A 13016-nucleotide genomic window follows, 5' to 3' on the forward strand; every position below is an offset into this window, starting at 1 on the left:
TGGATTTGAGGATGTTTATGTGTTTTTTGTATATTCAAAGACTTATAATGACACATTTGCGTATTTTTGGGAAAAGCGGTCTGATATCTGCTAATATACAGTGCCTTGAAAAAGTATACATACCGTTTGAAAATGTCCACATTTTGTCATGTTACAACCAAAAACGCATTTTATTGGAATTGTGTGTGATAGACCAACAAAGTGGCACATAATTGTGAGGTGAAAGGAAAATGATAAATGGTTTTCAAATTATTTTACAAATCAATATGTGAAAAGTGGGGTGTGCATTTTTATTTGCCCCCCCAGAGTCAATACTTTGTAAATCCACGTTTCACTGAAAATACAGCTGCAAGTCTTTTTGGGTATGTCTCTACCAGCTTTGCAAATCTAGATACAGTAGTAAATTTTTTTGCAAAAAAGCTCAAGCTCTGTCATATTGGATGGGGGCATCTGTAAACAGCAATTTTCAAGTCTTGCCATAGATAAATAATTGTATTTACCGTATTTATCGGCGTATAACACACACTTTTTTCCCCTTAAAATCAGGGGAAAATCGGGGGTGCGTGTTATACGCCGATACTCCGCGATTTCCACACAATTATTTCTCGCGGCTTTCGGCCGCTCTCGTACCATCTTGGCGGCTTTCGGCCGCTCTCAGACCTTCTCGGCGGCTTTCGCCCGCTCTCGGACCTTCCGAAAGCTGCCGAGGTCCGAGAGCGGCCGAAAGCCTCCGAGAGCGGCCGAAAGCCTCCGAGAAGGGCCGAGGCGGCCGAAAGCCTCCGAGAGCGGCCAAAAGCCACCAAGAACTTCCGGGTGCCGCCGAAATACACGGACATCTCGGCGGCGCCATTTTTAAAAACATAAGCGGACAATGCACTAAGACGGACAAGCTGCATGTCAAGGCTGCAATGAGGACAGGCTGCATGACAAGGCTGCAATGAGGACAGGCTGCATGACAAGGCTGCAATGAGGACAGGCTGCATGACAAGGCTGCAATAAGGACAGGCTGCATGACAAGGCTGCAAATGACGCTGACGAGGGTTCAGATGGACACTGATAAGGCGGCATTGATGGGCATTTAAATGTAAGTTTTTTTTCCTTAAATTTCCCTCCTAAAAGTTTTTTCCACAAAATTCCCTCCTAAACTTGGGGTGCGTGTTATACGCCGGCGCGTGTTATATGCCGATAAATAGGGTAGGTCTGGACTTTGACTGGGCCAATCTAACACATGAATATGCTTTGATCTAAACCATGCCATTGTAGCTCTGGCTGTAGGTTTAGGGTCGTTATCCTGCTGGAAGGTGAACCTCCTACCCAATCTCAAGTATTTTGACTCTAACAGGTTTTCTTCTGATGCCGCATACACACAACCAGACTTTTCGACAGCACAGGTCCGACGGAATGAATCCGTCTGACAATTCGATCATGTGTGGGCTCCATTGGACCTTTGCTGTCCAAAAATCTGTCGGACTTTAGAAATAGAACATGTTTCAAATTTTTCCACTGGAACTCCACCGGACCCAGTTCCTATGGAGAAATCTGCTCGTCTGTATGCTAGTCCGATGGACGAAAACCGACGCTAGGGCAGCTATTGGCTACTGGCTATGAACTTCCTTATTCTAGTCCGGCCATATGTCATCACGTTCGAATCTGTCTGACTTTGATGTTATTGTGTGTGGCCAAGTCCGTTCATTTGGAAAGTCTGTCGGAACTCCATCAAAAGTCCGTCGGGAAGACCATCGGGCCTAGTCTGACAGAAAGTCTGGTCGTGTGTACATGGCATAAGGTCACCCTGTATTTTGCTCCATCCATCTTCCCATCAACTCTGTCCAGCTTCCCTGTCCCTGCTGAAGAAAAGCATTCCCACAACATGGTGCTGCCACCACCATATTTCACGATGGGGATGGTGTATTCAGGGTGACGTGCAGTGTTATTTCCACCACATTTAGCATTTTGCTTTTAGGCCAAAAAAAGTTAAATTTTGGTCTCATCTGACCAGAGCACCTTTTTTACACATATTTGCCGTGTCCTCTACATGGTTTCTCACAAACTGCAAATGGGACTTCTTATGGCTTTCTTTCAACAATGGCTATCTTCTTGCCACTCTTCCATAAAGGCCAGATTTGTGGAGTGCATGACTAATAATTGTCCTGTGGACAGATTCTCCCACCTGAGCTGTGGCTCACTGCAGCTCCTTCAGAGTTACCATGGACATCTTGACTGTTTCTCTGATCAATACTTTCCTTGCCCGACCTGTCAATTTAGGTGGATGGCCAGGTCTTGGTAGGTTTGCAGTTGTGCCAAACTCTTTCTCAATGCTCCGTGAGATGTTCAAAGCTTGTGATTTTTTTTAATAACCCTGCTTTAACCGCTTCCCGACCAGCCTCCACACTTATACTGTGGCAGGTTGGCTTCCCTGTGCGCATTGGCTCTTTAAGACACTGTAGCAGGCACATGCACGCCGCCGGAGGCACCCACGCACACTGGCAGCATGTCCCTGGAGTTGATACACATGACCGCTGGGCACCCGAGATCGCTCGCAACAGGGTGAGAAACGGGATCTGTGTGTGTAAACACACAAATCCTGGTTCTGTTAGGGGAGAGGAGACAGATCATGTGTTCCTACTAAGTAGGAACAACGATCTCTCTCCTCCTCTAGTCAGCCACATTCCGCCCACAGTTAGAACATGCATAGGGAACACAGTTAACCCCTTGATCACCCCCCTAGTGTTAACCCCTTCTCGGCCAGTGACATTTATACAATAATCAGTATTTATAGCACTGATCGCTGTATAAATGTCAATGGTACCAATGTCAATGGTCCCAAAAAAGTGTCAAAAGTATCCGATTTGTCCGCTGCATTGCCTCAGTCCTGTTAAAAATCACAGATCACCGCTATTACTTGTAAAAAAAAAAAAAAATATGTAGAAGAATATAAATTAGCCTAAACTGATAAAGAAAGAAAAAATATTGTATATATGTTTTTTTTCAAAATTGTCACTCTTTTTTTGTTTATATCGCAAAAAATAAAAACAGCAGAGGTGATCAAATACCATCAAAAGAATGCTCTATTTGTGGGGGACGCCAATTTTGTTTGGGAGCCACGTCGCATGACTGCACAATTGTTAGTTAAAGCAACGCAGTGCAGTATAGCAAAAAATGGCTTGGTCATTAAGGGGGAAAATCTTCTGGGGCTGAAGTGGTTAAACTTCTCCACAACTTTATCCCTGACCTGTCTGGTGTGTTCATGATGCTGTTTGTTCACTAAGGTTCTCTAACAAACATCTTAGGGCTTCACAGAACAGCTGTATTTATACTGAGATTAAAGTACACACAGGTGGACTCTATTTACTAATTAAGTGACTTATGAAGGCAATTGGTTTCACTTGACTTTAGTTAGGAGTATCAGAGTAAAAGGGGCTGAATACAAATGCACGCCACACTTTTCAGATAATTATTTGTAAAAAAAACTTGGAAAAACATTTATCTTTTTCCTTCCACTTCACAATTATATGTCACTTTGTGTTGGTCTATCACATAAAATCACAATAAAATACATTTATGTTTTTGGTAGTAACATGACAAAATCTGGAAAATTTTAAGGTATATGAATACTTTTTCAAAGCACTGTATAGCCATATGGCCTACAAGGCAAAAAAAGGCAAGAGTCTAGTGCCCAGTGGATGCACAGGGGGCCCAGTTACAACTGTTATACTCCTGCAATCAACCGGGGGGATAGAGCAATCAGTAAAATGTGTTTACTTTTCTGTTACTTTACAAGGAGGATGTACTTGTAGGCAGCTGGTAACTGATGAGGAACGTCATATTGGCACAGACTATGCAAATAGGGAGCCTTTTTTTGCAGCTATTACAGTCTTTACAATAATAACCAAAATGGGCAGCATACTAAAGCTTATATCTTGCCTAGGGTCCATTTTGCCTTATTTTTTCTCATTGCTAATGTATGGATATATGGGAGATCTTGTCTTAGCCTATAGAGTCACACTGCTCATGTGCAGCCGCTAGCTCCAATGCTTTAAAGAACATTGAGAGGCTCCAGCTGTTCTAAAGCAAGGATAATGCCACATTCTGTTCTTGCCTTTATGTATACAAAAACAAAAATTACTCTATTTTTCCACATTGGACCTCATTGCTCCCTTGTGGAAAAAGAGAGTAATTTTAGTTCCAATTTAAAGAACAGCATTGTATACAAGATGATGTGTTTATATCTTTTTTTAGAAATGATGTACTTACCCTCCCAAACCCATTTAATGCAGACCGAATAACACCATGCCTGTTAGATATTATCACTAAACTACTTACCTTAATTGTGACAGTTTAAAAGCTAATTTCCTGCCTAAGTGATCTGTGACAACTGCTTTATATAGTATCAGGATTCATGGGAGTCGAGCCTCTTAAACACATTTGTACAGTAACCCATCAAGTCAGTGTCTTCCTAGCGCTGAGAAAAACTGTTTCCCAAGATCCCAAGGCCAATCTATGTGCACAAAGGAAAGAGTCCTTGCAGAAGCCACAATGATAAATGACCCAAGTAATAGATTAAACAAATGGTAAAAACAAGCACTAATGCCAGATGAAGTGACCATTAGCCCCTTGTACTCTTAACACTCAACTACAGCAAAGAGAAACCAGAATAAACTGTCCAGAAGTTGTTGGATGACTAAATGTACAATATCAGTCACACACAGAGATAATGATACCTCCTTATTAAGTTGGACAAGGTTATGTTTTCTTACACTGACTGCTCTTTTGCAAGCTTTTCTATTCCTAGGAAAATAAGTCAATGTCCAAATGTGGACCGCAGAATTACAACAGCATACTTGGATGAAATATAACTACCTTCTGCTCGTTGTATAGTAAAATGATGGCGGATGGGGTCCCCTCTCGTTCTGGGGTAAAATCGTATGACACAGCACAACCCCGATCTCGGTAAAGAGCCGATGATGCGGCTTTTTAGCCATGTGATCGGCTGTGTCCAATCACAGCCGATCACATGTAAACATAGAGGTGCCATTTGTCGGCTCTCCTCGCCTCGCACTGACAGAGTGCGAGGGGAGGAGAGCCAATCAGTGACATCTCCTTGTAGGGGAGACTGTACAGGTAATCAGAGTACTGATTATTAGTGCCCTGATTATCAGCGCATCCCCAGCATGGCCATCAGTTACACCAATCAGTGACCATCAGTGACACCAGTCAGTACCCATCAGTGACACCAATCAGAGGCCATCAGTGAGACCAATCAGTGCCCATCAGTGACACCAATCAGTGCCCATCAGTGATGCCAGTCAGTGCCTGCTCATTAGTGCCCATCAGTGCCTGCTCATCAGTGCCCATCAGTGCCACCCATCAGTGCCACCTGTCATTGCCCATACGTGCTGCCTATCAGTGCCACCTACCAGTGCCCATCAGTGCCACCTATCAGTGCTCATCAGTGCCGCATATCAGGGTTACCTATCAGTGCCCATCAGTGTGGCATATTAGTGCCTCTTCATCAGTGCCACCTAATCAGTGCCCTTCAGTGCAGCCTATCAGTGCTGCCTCGTCAGTGCAAATCAGTGATGGAGAAAAATGTACAGACAGAAACGAATAAAAAACTTTGCTATATTTTTGGCAATTGTTTGTCTTTTTAGCAAAAAAGAAAAAAAACAGTGGTGAATAAATACCACCAAAAGAAAGCTCTATTTGTGGGAAGAAAATGATAAAAATGTCATTAGTGCACAGTGTTGCATGACCGCACAATTGTAATTCAAAAAAATGACAGCTCTGAAAGCTGAAAATTGGCCTATGCAGGAAGGGGGTAACAATTCCCCATATTGAAGTGGTTAAAGAACATTATTACAACACAGCTTTGTTTTAAGACAACTGCAAGACAATGTATGAACTCCAGTTATGCAAGCATTTCAAGAATGTTACAGCATAAACTGGTGTGTTTTCTTGAACAGAAAAGATCAAAATTATTTTTATGAATTTTATTGTTATATTTACTAAGGCTTTATGTCCATTGGCATCAAACCCATGGAGAAACATCTTGCTTTGTAATAGGATGCACATTGGCAGGCACAAACTGCACACAGTTGTGTTCCTGTACTGACAGGAAATTTTTTCCCAAATGACAAATTTTCAACAGTGAATGTAGTTTTTGTTCAGGAGAGACCATTCACTACAAAATCAAATGTTAAAAGCTATTTTTTTTGTATCTACTTTTGAACAACATTCGTCATGTCATCGATGATACTGAAACATTTTGGTTCAAAAATCTGATAGTGTATGGTCAGCTTAACCACTTGCTTACTGGGCATTTAAACCCCCCTCAGTCCCAGACCAATTTTCAGCTTTCAGCGCTGATGCACTTTGAATGACAATTGCGCGGGCATACAACACTGTACCCAAATGAAATTTTTATCATTTTTTTCCCACAAATAGAGCTTTCTTTTGGTGGTATTTAGTTACAGCTCTGAGTTTTATTTTTTGCTAAACAAACAAAAAAAGATGCAAAAAAAAAAAAAATCATGTTTTAATAGTTTGTTATAAAATTTTGCAAACGGGTCATTTTTCTCCTTCATTGAAGTGCGCTGATTAGGCGGCACTGATAGGCTGCATTGGTGGGCACTGATGGGCTGCATTGGTGGGCACTGATAGGCTGCACTGGTGGGCACTGATAGGCATAGTTAAGGCGGCACTAATAGGCACAGATAAGGCGGCACCGATGGGCACAGATAAGGCGGCACTGATGGGCAAAGATGGGCACAGATAAGATGGCACGGATGGGTGGCATGGATGGGCACTGATAGGTACCACTGATAGATGGGACTGATGGGCACTGATAGGTGGCACTGATAGGTGGCTCTGATAGGTGGCACTGCTGGGCACTGATGGGCGGCACTGCTGGGCACTGATGGGCGGCACTGCTGGGCACTGATGGGCGGCACTGGGGTGCAGCACCTTTGAGGCAGATTGTGGGCACTGTGGGTGGCACTGTGAGTGGCACTGCTGGGTGGCACTGTGGGTGGCACTGTGGGCACTGCTGGGTGGCACTGTGGGCACTGCTGGGTGGCACTATGGGCACTGCTGGGTGGCACTGATGGGGGGCACTTACTTTTTATTAGGGTGGCACTGCAGGGGGCAGGTGGGCACTGGCAGGGGGCAGGTGGGCGCTTGCATTGCTGGCCGTGATCGGCTTTTTTTTTTCTCCTCGCACTGACAGGAATACTAGCCGATTACCGGTTCCGTTATGTCACCTGATCAGCTGTCATTGGCTGACAGCTGATCACGTGATAAGGGGTCGGGATCGACCCCTTGCACGGATCGGTGATCAGGCGAGTCTCATGGACTCGCCGATCACAGAGCGCGCCGCGTGCGCCCCTCAGGGCGCGCGCAGGCCGCTCGTACAGGGGACGACGTCAATAGACGTAGTCCCGGAAAAGGAGATCCGCGCTGTAGCCGTCAATTGACTATAGCGCGGATCTCAAGTGGTTAAAGTGTCAGTTCACCTTTTCAGAAAAGGTGAACTACACCCCACAAGCACCCCTTCTCCCCAGTCCCCACTGTACTTACCTCCAATGGTTGATGTGATTTTAAAACCCTGAACCCCACACACGGGCTGCATGGGCGCTGACACCTCATCACCCACAGAGGTAAGTACAGTGGAGACTGGGGGGTTGGGGGGGGCGTAGGGTGTTACTTAACCGATTATTTTTTCTGAGAAGGTGAACTAACACTTTAACCTTCCCTGTAACAATTAACACTAAGGCCCCTTTCACACTGAGGAGTTAAAAAAAGCACCTGAAAAGCTCACAAAAACTGCTTCCCATTAAAATCAATGGATGCTTTCATCCTGGGGCAGTGCGCTGACAGGGAGGTGAAAAAACTTCTGCAAGCAGCATCTTTGGAGCGTGTTTGGAGAGCTAAAAAAAAGAGCCTCAAATGTGCCCCTCTCTATTAAAAAGAATAGGAAGCTCCTGAAAAGCGCTTCAAAAACTCTTCAAAAGCACCTCAAAATGGTTCTCGCAGCAGTTTTTGAGTCACGTAACCTTCAAAAAGCTATCGCTAATGCCTCAAAGCACCTGAAAAGTGGCGCTAAAGCACTCAATGTTTTATAGGCAGTTTTCAAGCGCCTCAGTGTGAAAAGGGTCTAACCTATTCTTAAATAAACATGGGCACCAAAGACTAGTCTTCCTGCACCCAAAGGTAAGCCCACTCAATATATTTCCATCACACACATTCATGGAGAAGGCCTGGAATAAGGATTGCTGTAGCAACTGCCAGTATTCTGTATTTGTATCAGCATAAATAAGAACATAAATCACCAGTACACTATGGATGCATAATCACTGGTCCAAACATTTATTTAGAGCACTCACATCACAATAGGTGCAGGTGCACTTTAAAGAGTAACTCCACTTTTGTTGAGAAAAAAACATTCCCCTCTGGGGGATCTATGTACATTGCAAAGATAACAACCTTTGTTGGAGATTCCTACCTTTTGTTAGTCTGAAGTAATCCCTGTGTGTTCCTCTGAACCTCGGTGAGGAGTGGGTCTAATGGGAGTGATTTCGTAATTATCTATCAGGTGTGCACCTGCAGGGCACTGATGAGGAAATCTGCTGGGTCTTCATCAGGGATGGGTGAACGGTTCGGCCTGAGCATAAGTTTGGGCCAAACGTTGGTTGTTCTTATGTTCAGCGAACACCGAACAATATACTGCGAGTTTCAAAATGGACATTTCCCAGGGAGGATTTGGGAAAGTGAATGCCATCAGTATTTGCCTCGCCTAGTCCAAATGTTTTAGAGATGCTACTACCACCTGCTGAATACCTTATGTGGGTATGAGTCTTTAAAAACAGTGGAGCATTAGTTGCTGGATAAACAAACTTGGCTTACAATATATAGGGAAGGGGCAAGCAGCAAAGAATAAGTCTAGGAAGGCCAAGAAAGGGTAAACAAGGCCTCTGAATGAATGAATGAAATACTTGTATAGCGCACAATGCGAACTGAATCGCCTCTAGACGCTGTGGCGAGCTTTGATCATCTGCTAAAAGAGGAAGGTCTTGAGTTTTTTCCTAAAAGCCAGGTGATTTTCTTCCAGGCGGATGTTGATTGGTAGAGCATTCCATAGCTGAGGCCCTTGGACAGCGAATCTCCGATCACCCTTGGTTTTATACCGGGCTTTGGGCACGAGGAGGAGGTTTTTGTTGGCTGACCGAAGACTGCGGTTTGGTGTGTAATGATTTATTTTCTCCATTAGGTATTGCGGAGCTTCTCTATGCGCACATTTGTGGGTGAGGCACAGGGTCTTGAACGTGATCCGATTTTTTACGGTTAGCCAATGTAAGCTCCTCAGTGAAGGAGAGATGGATTCCCAGGGTTTTTTTCCTGTTATCAGCCTTGCCGCCGTGTTTTGGATCAGTTGTAATCGCGCAAGTTGATATTGTGGTAATCCTATGTAAAGCGAGTTTGCGTAGTCCAGTCGTGAATTAATGATTGTTCCAACTACCACTGCTTTGTCATTCTTTGGGATAAAAGGGATGAGTCTGCGAAGCATGCGCAGCAGATGGTGAGATCGACTGACTACAGATTCTATTTGCGAATCCATTGACATTTGTGCGTCTAAAATAACCCCGAGACTCTTCGCTTTGGTCTTTGGGGAGATAGTCTGCCCAAAGACGGTTGGTGGAGACCAGGAGGTTTTGGTTGCGGGCTTATGATTTGGGTGTAAGATAAGAAGCTCTGTCTTTGATTGGTTCAGCTGGAGGGAGTTGGTGGTCATCCAGTCCTCTATTGATTTGAGGCAGTTTTCAAGTTGTTGTTGGTGATCTTTTTTTCCATTGATCCGGAAATAAAGTTGCGCGTCGTCAGCGTAAGAGTGGAAGCAGAGATCTGAGCATCTGATGATTTGAAGGAGTGGGCGAATGTAAATGTTGAAGAGAACGGGTGACAACGGAGAGCCTTGAGGGACTCCGCAGATGACTGCCCGAGTTTCGGAGAGGAATTTTCCTAGTTTTACTGTCTGTGACCGATTTCCTAGGAAGGACGCGAACCATTGGAGATCTATGTCTTGGACTCCGGCTACTTCTGTGAGGCGGACGAGTAGAGTATTGTGATCTACTGTATCAAACGCTGCACTTAGGTCTAGCAGTACGAGGAGACACGGCTCTCCGTCATCTGCTGCTTCGAGGGCGTCATCCCAAATCTTGAGGAGAGCTGTTTCTGTTCCATGACTCGGGCGGAAGCCTGATTGCAGCGGGTCCCGGTGTTTGTGAGTATCCAGGTGAAGTTGTAGCTGATGTAATACAGCTTTCTCCATGATCTTAGAAATGGTGTTGAGGCTTGTAATCGGCCTACGGTTGTTTGGATCCTGAGGGTCCAGGTTTGGTTTCTTGAGTAGAAACCAAAGTAAACCAAGTAAAGTAGTTTTGTTAAGTCTTTGCTTTTAAAGAAAACTGCTTTTGGTCTGCAACATCTATATAATATATGACTGTGACTATCAGTTACCTCCACCAGTAGACTACTGCTTTTACAGTCGTTCTTAAGGCCACAAACACATCTATTTAGCGTGGCGGATACTAGAGACATGATGGAACAGATAACCTCCATTGTTTCCATAAATGTCTTCATGAAAGCTCTCCTTCTTGCTTTGCTTGTTTGATCTGCATAACTAGCTTCCTCGAGCCATAAAGGATATTCTCCAGTAGAAAACAGGCAAAGCCTCTACCACCAAACCACCCTTGTTGTTGTTGAAGAGAGCTGCTGTTGTTCACTAAGCTTTCTAATGGACAAGTGTATTCTCACCCTCTAAGGAGACCCATTCTAAGTACAATGGCATTGACGTTAAATCTAATTTGTTGTTATGGGTTATTGCACTTTGCACATAATTATTACACTTCACACTACCTAATACTGAAAGTGAGTCCTAGGTTAGGGTCTCAATGTGGTCTACTACTAAAATAGTAACAGAAACACAAAAACAAATGGCGCGCTGGATTCAGATTTTCTGAAAGTCACTGAAACTGCACTGGACATACTGGCTGCAGCATTCCATAGAAACGGGGACCACACTTAGGAACAGGTAGACCCACAGTTGGAATCTACATACTGTACATATAATCCAAGGAGAGTGCCAAACAAACATCCACCAGTCCAAGGTAATTTGTTGATAAAATGGATGTTTTGTTTTGCTATGAATCAATTTTATCATTCATTACTTTGGCTTCTTGGATGTTTGTTCTGAGATTTCATTGGATTATGTGTATCTAAAATAGTAATGTGAAGGAACTGAAGATATCCCTGCAATTCAGTTTAAAAATCTGGTTACCCCAATATAGACTATTACATTACATTGACATTGTGTTACATCTGCATACATTCTTTTATATTCTTCTAAAGTTTCCACTTGACATGAGCATGCGTAAAGATTAGCAGGTGCTAAAAAATGGTTAAAATTTGAAGTTTTGTTTTATAGAAACTGTAGTTCTATTACATTTCACTACTGCTATTTCAGTTTTTTCCTGATCTATTACAGATTTGCATTACCACTACTCTTTTGTCAGTATGTTTATTTTGTTTTATAACTATAAAGACTTGATCAATTTTGCGACTCTCTTATAATAATGAAGTAACCAACATGTGTGAAGTGAATTTTACTTGATAAAGATTAGACAACAATTAACTGCAGTTACTCAATAATATACATCCAAAGCAAAGCTCATTTTAGCTGGTGTACATTCGAGTCAAGGATGTTGTAACATGTTAATTATCAGTTTTAATCAGTATTTGTTCTCCAGACTGTGACCACATAAAAGACTCAGATAATAAGAAACAAGTGAGAGCTGTGAACCTTCTCATTGGTTATGTATTAGCTGGGATGCTCTAATTAGTTCAGTGTTAATATGCTAGTACAAGTCTGTGTGAATGTAAATAAGACAGAAACAAGCCGGCGTTTTCATTATTGGACATAAAATAGATACAAAGGACAATGTTTAACCAAATCCTGTGTTTAGAACTGTAGTGCTGATCCCCCCTTTATTGACCTACTGGTCCATGAAACTTGAATCAACAGAAGTTGCTTTACAAAACAACTACCATATGCATGCACAGTCTAGTACTGTAACCAGAGGCAACTACAAATTGGTGGTTACCATTGCTCCATCTTAAAGATGGAGTATCAATACTGCGTACAGAGTATTGATATTGTAAAGAAATCTGTCATCAGATAAAAAAAAAAAATGTATCATGTAAGTATCAGAAAAATTTATATTCACTAATAGAAGCTAATTACTTGTCACCAAGGATAGCAAACCTGTTCGCCTTTGGTTCAATTCCACGTGGGTAATTGTCTGTGCATTTTGCACATGTTTCTTCTTTCTGAATGGTTGAGCTTACACCAGAGCCAAAAAACATGTTAGTGTAATTTACTTCAGACCAGTATGGCCCTATAGAATTTTTTTGTGTCGGAGATAGAAAAATACTACTTTGGGTGAAGGAACTCATGTAAATGATGTCCTGTACCTTTATTCAAAAAACATGGGTCTTTCTTCAGAGCTGTAACCCATAGCAATTAATAAGAATACATGCTTTACTTAGTCTGTAAGTGTAAACTTTTTTTTTGTTCTTTATTTAAAGTTTTAGGCAAAATACAAAATACAATATTGGGGGCATGTCTTGGCCGGAGCCCCGACTGAAGCTGTTATTTCACATATCCGCAGGATCTTCCAGTGATGTACAAAGCATATGACTTTTTTTTGTCTATGTATAAAAATACAAAACAGAATAAAACAACAAATTGTCAGGGAGAAACTGTCACATTCCTGGTCTGAGGCCGATTTGACGAGAGGGCTTCCCTTGCAGCTAGGTGCCAAGCATCGCTAAATGTGGAATCAGGGAGTGCTGTACTTAAAGAAGCATGGGTGCTATTTAACCACTTCAGCTCCGGACCAATAAACACCTTAAGGACCAGAGGTCTTTTTGCAATTTCGCACTGCGCTGCTTTAACTGGTAAT

Source organism: Lithobates pipiens, unplaced genomic scaffold, assembly GCF_037356315.1.
Source record: "Lithobates pipiens isolate NorthernLeopardFrog02 unplaced genomic scaffold, aLitPip1_a1.2 Scaffold_18, whole genome shotgun sequence".
Classification (NCBI taxonomy): Eukaryota; Metazoa; Chordata; class Amphibia; order Anura; family Ranidae; genus Lithobates; species Lithobates pipiens.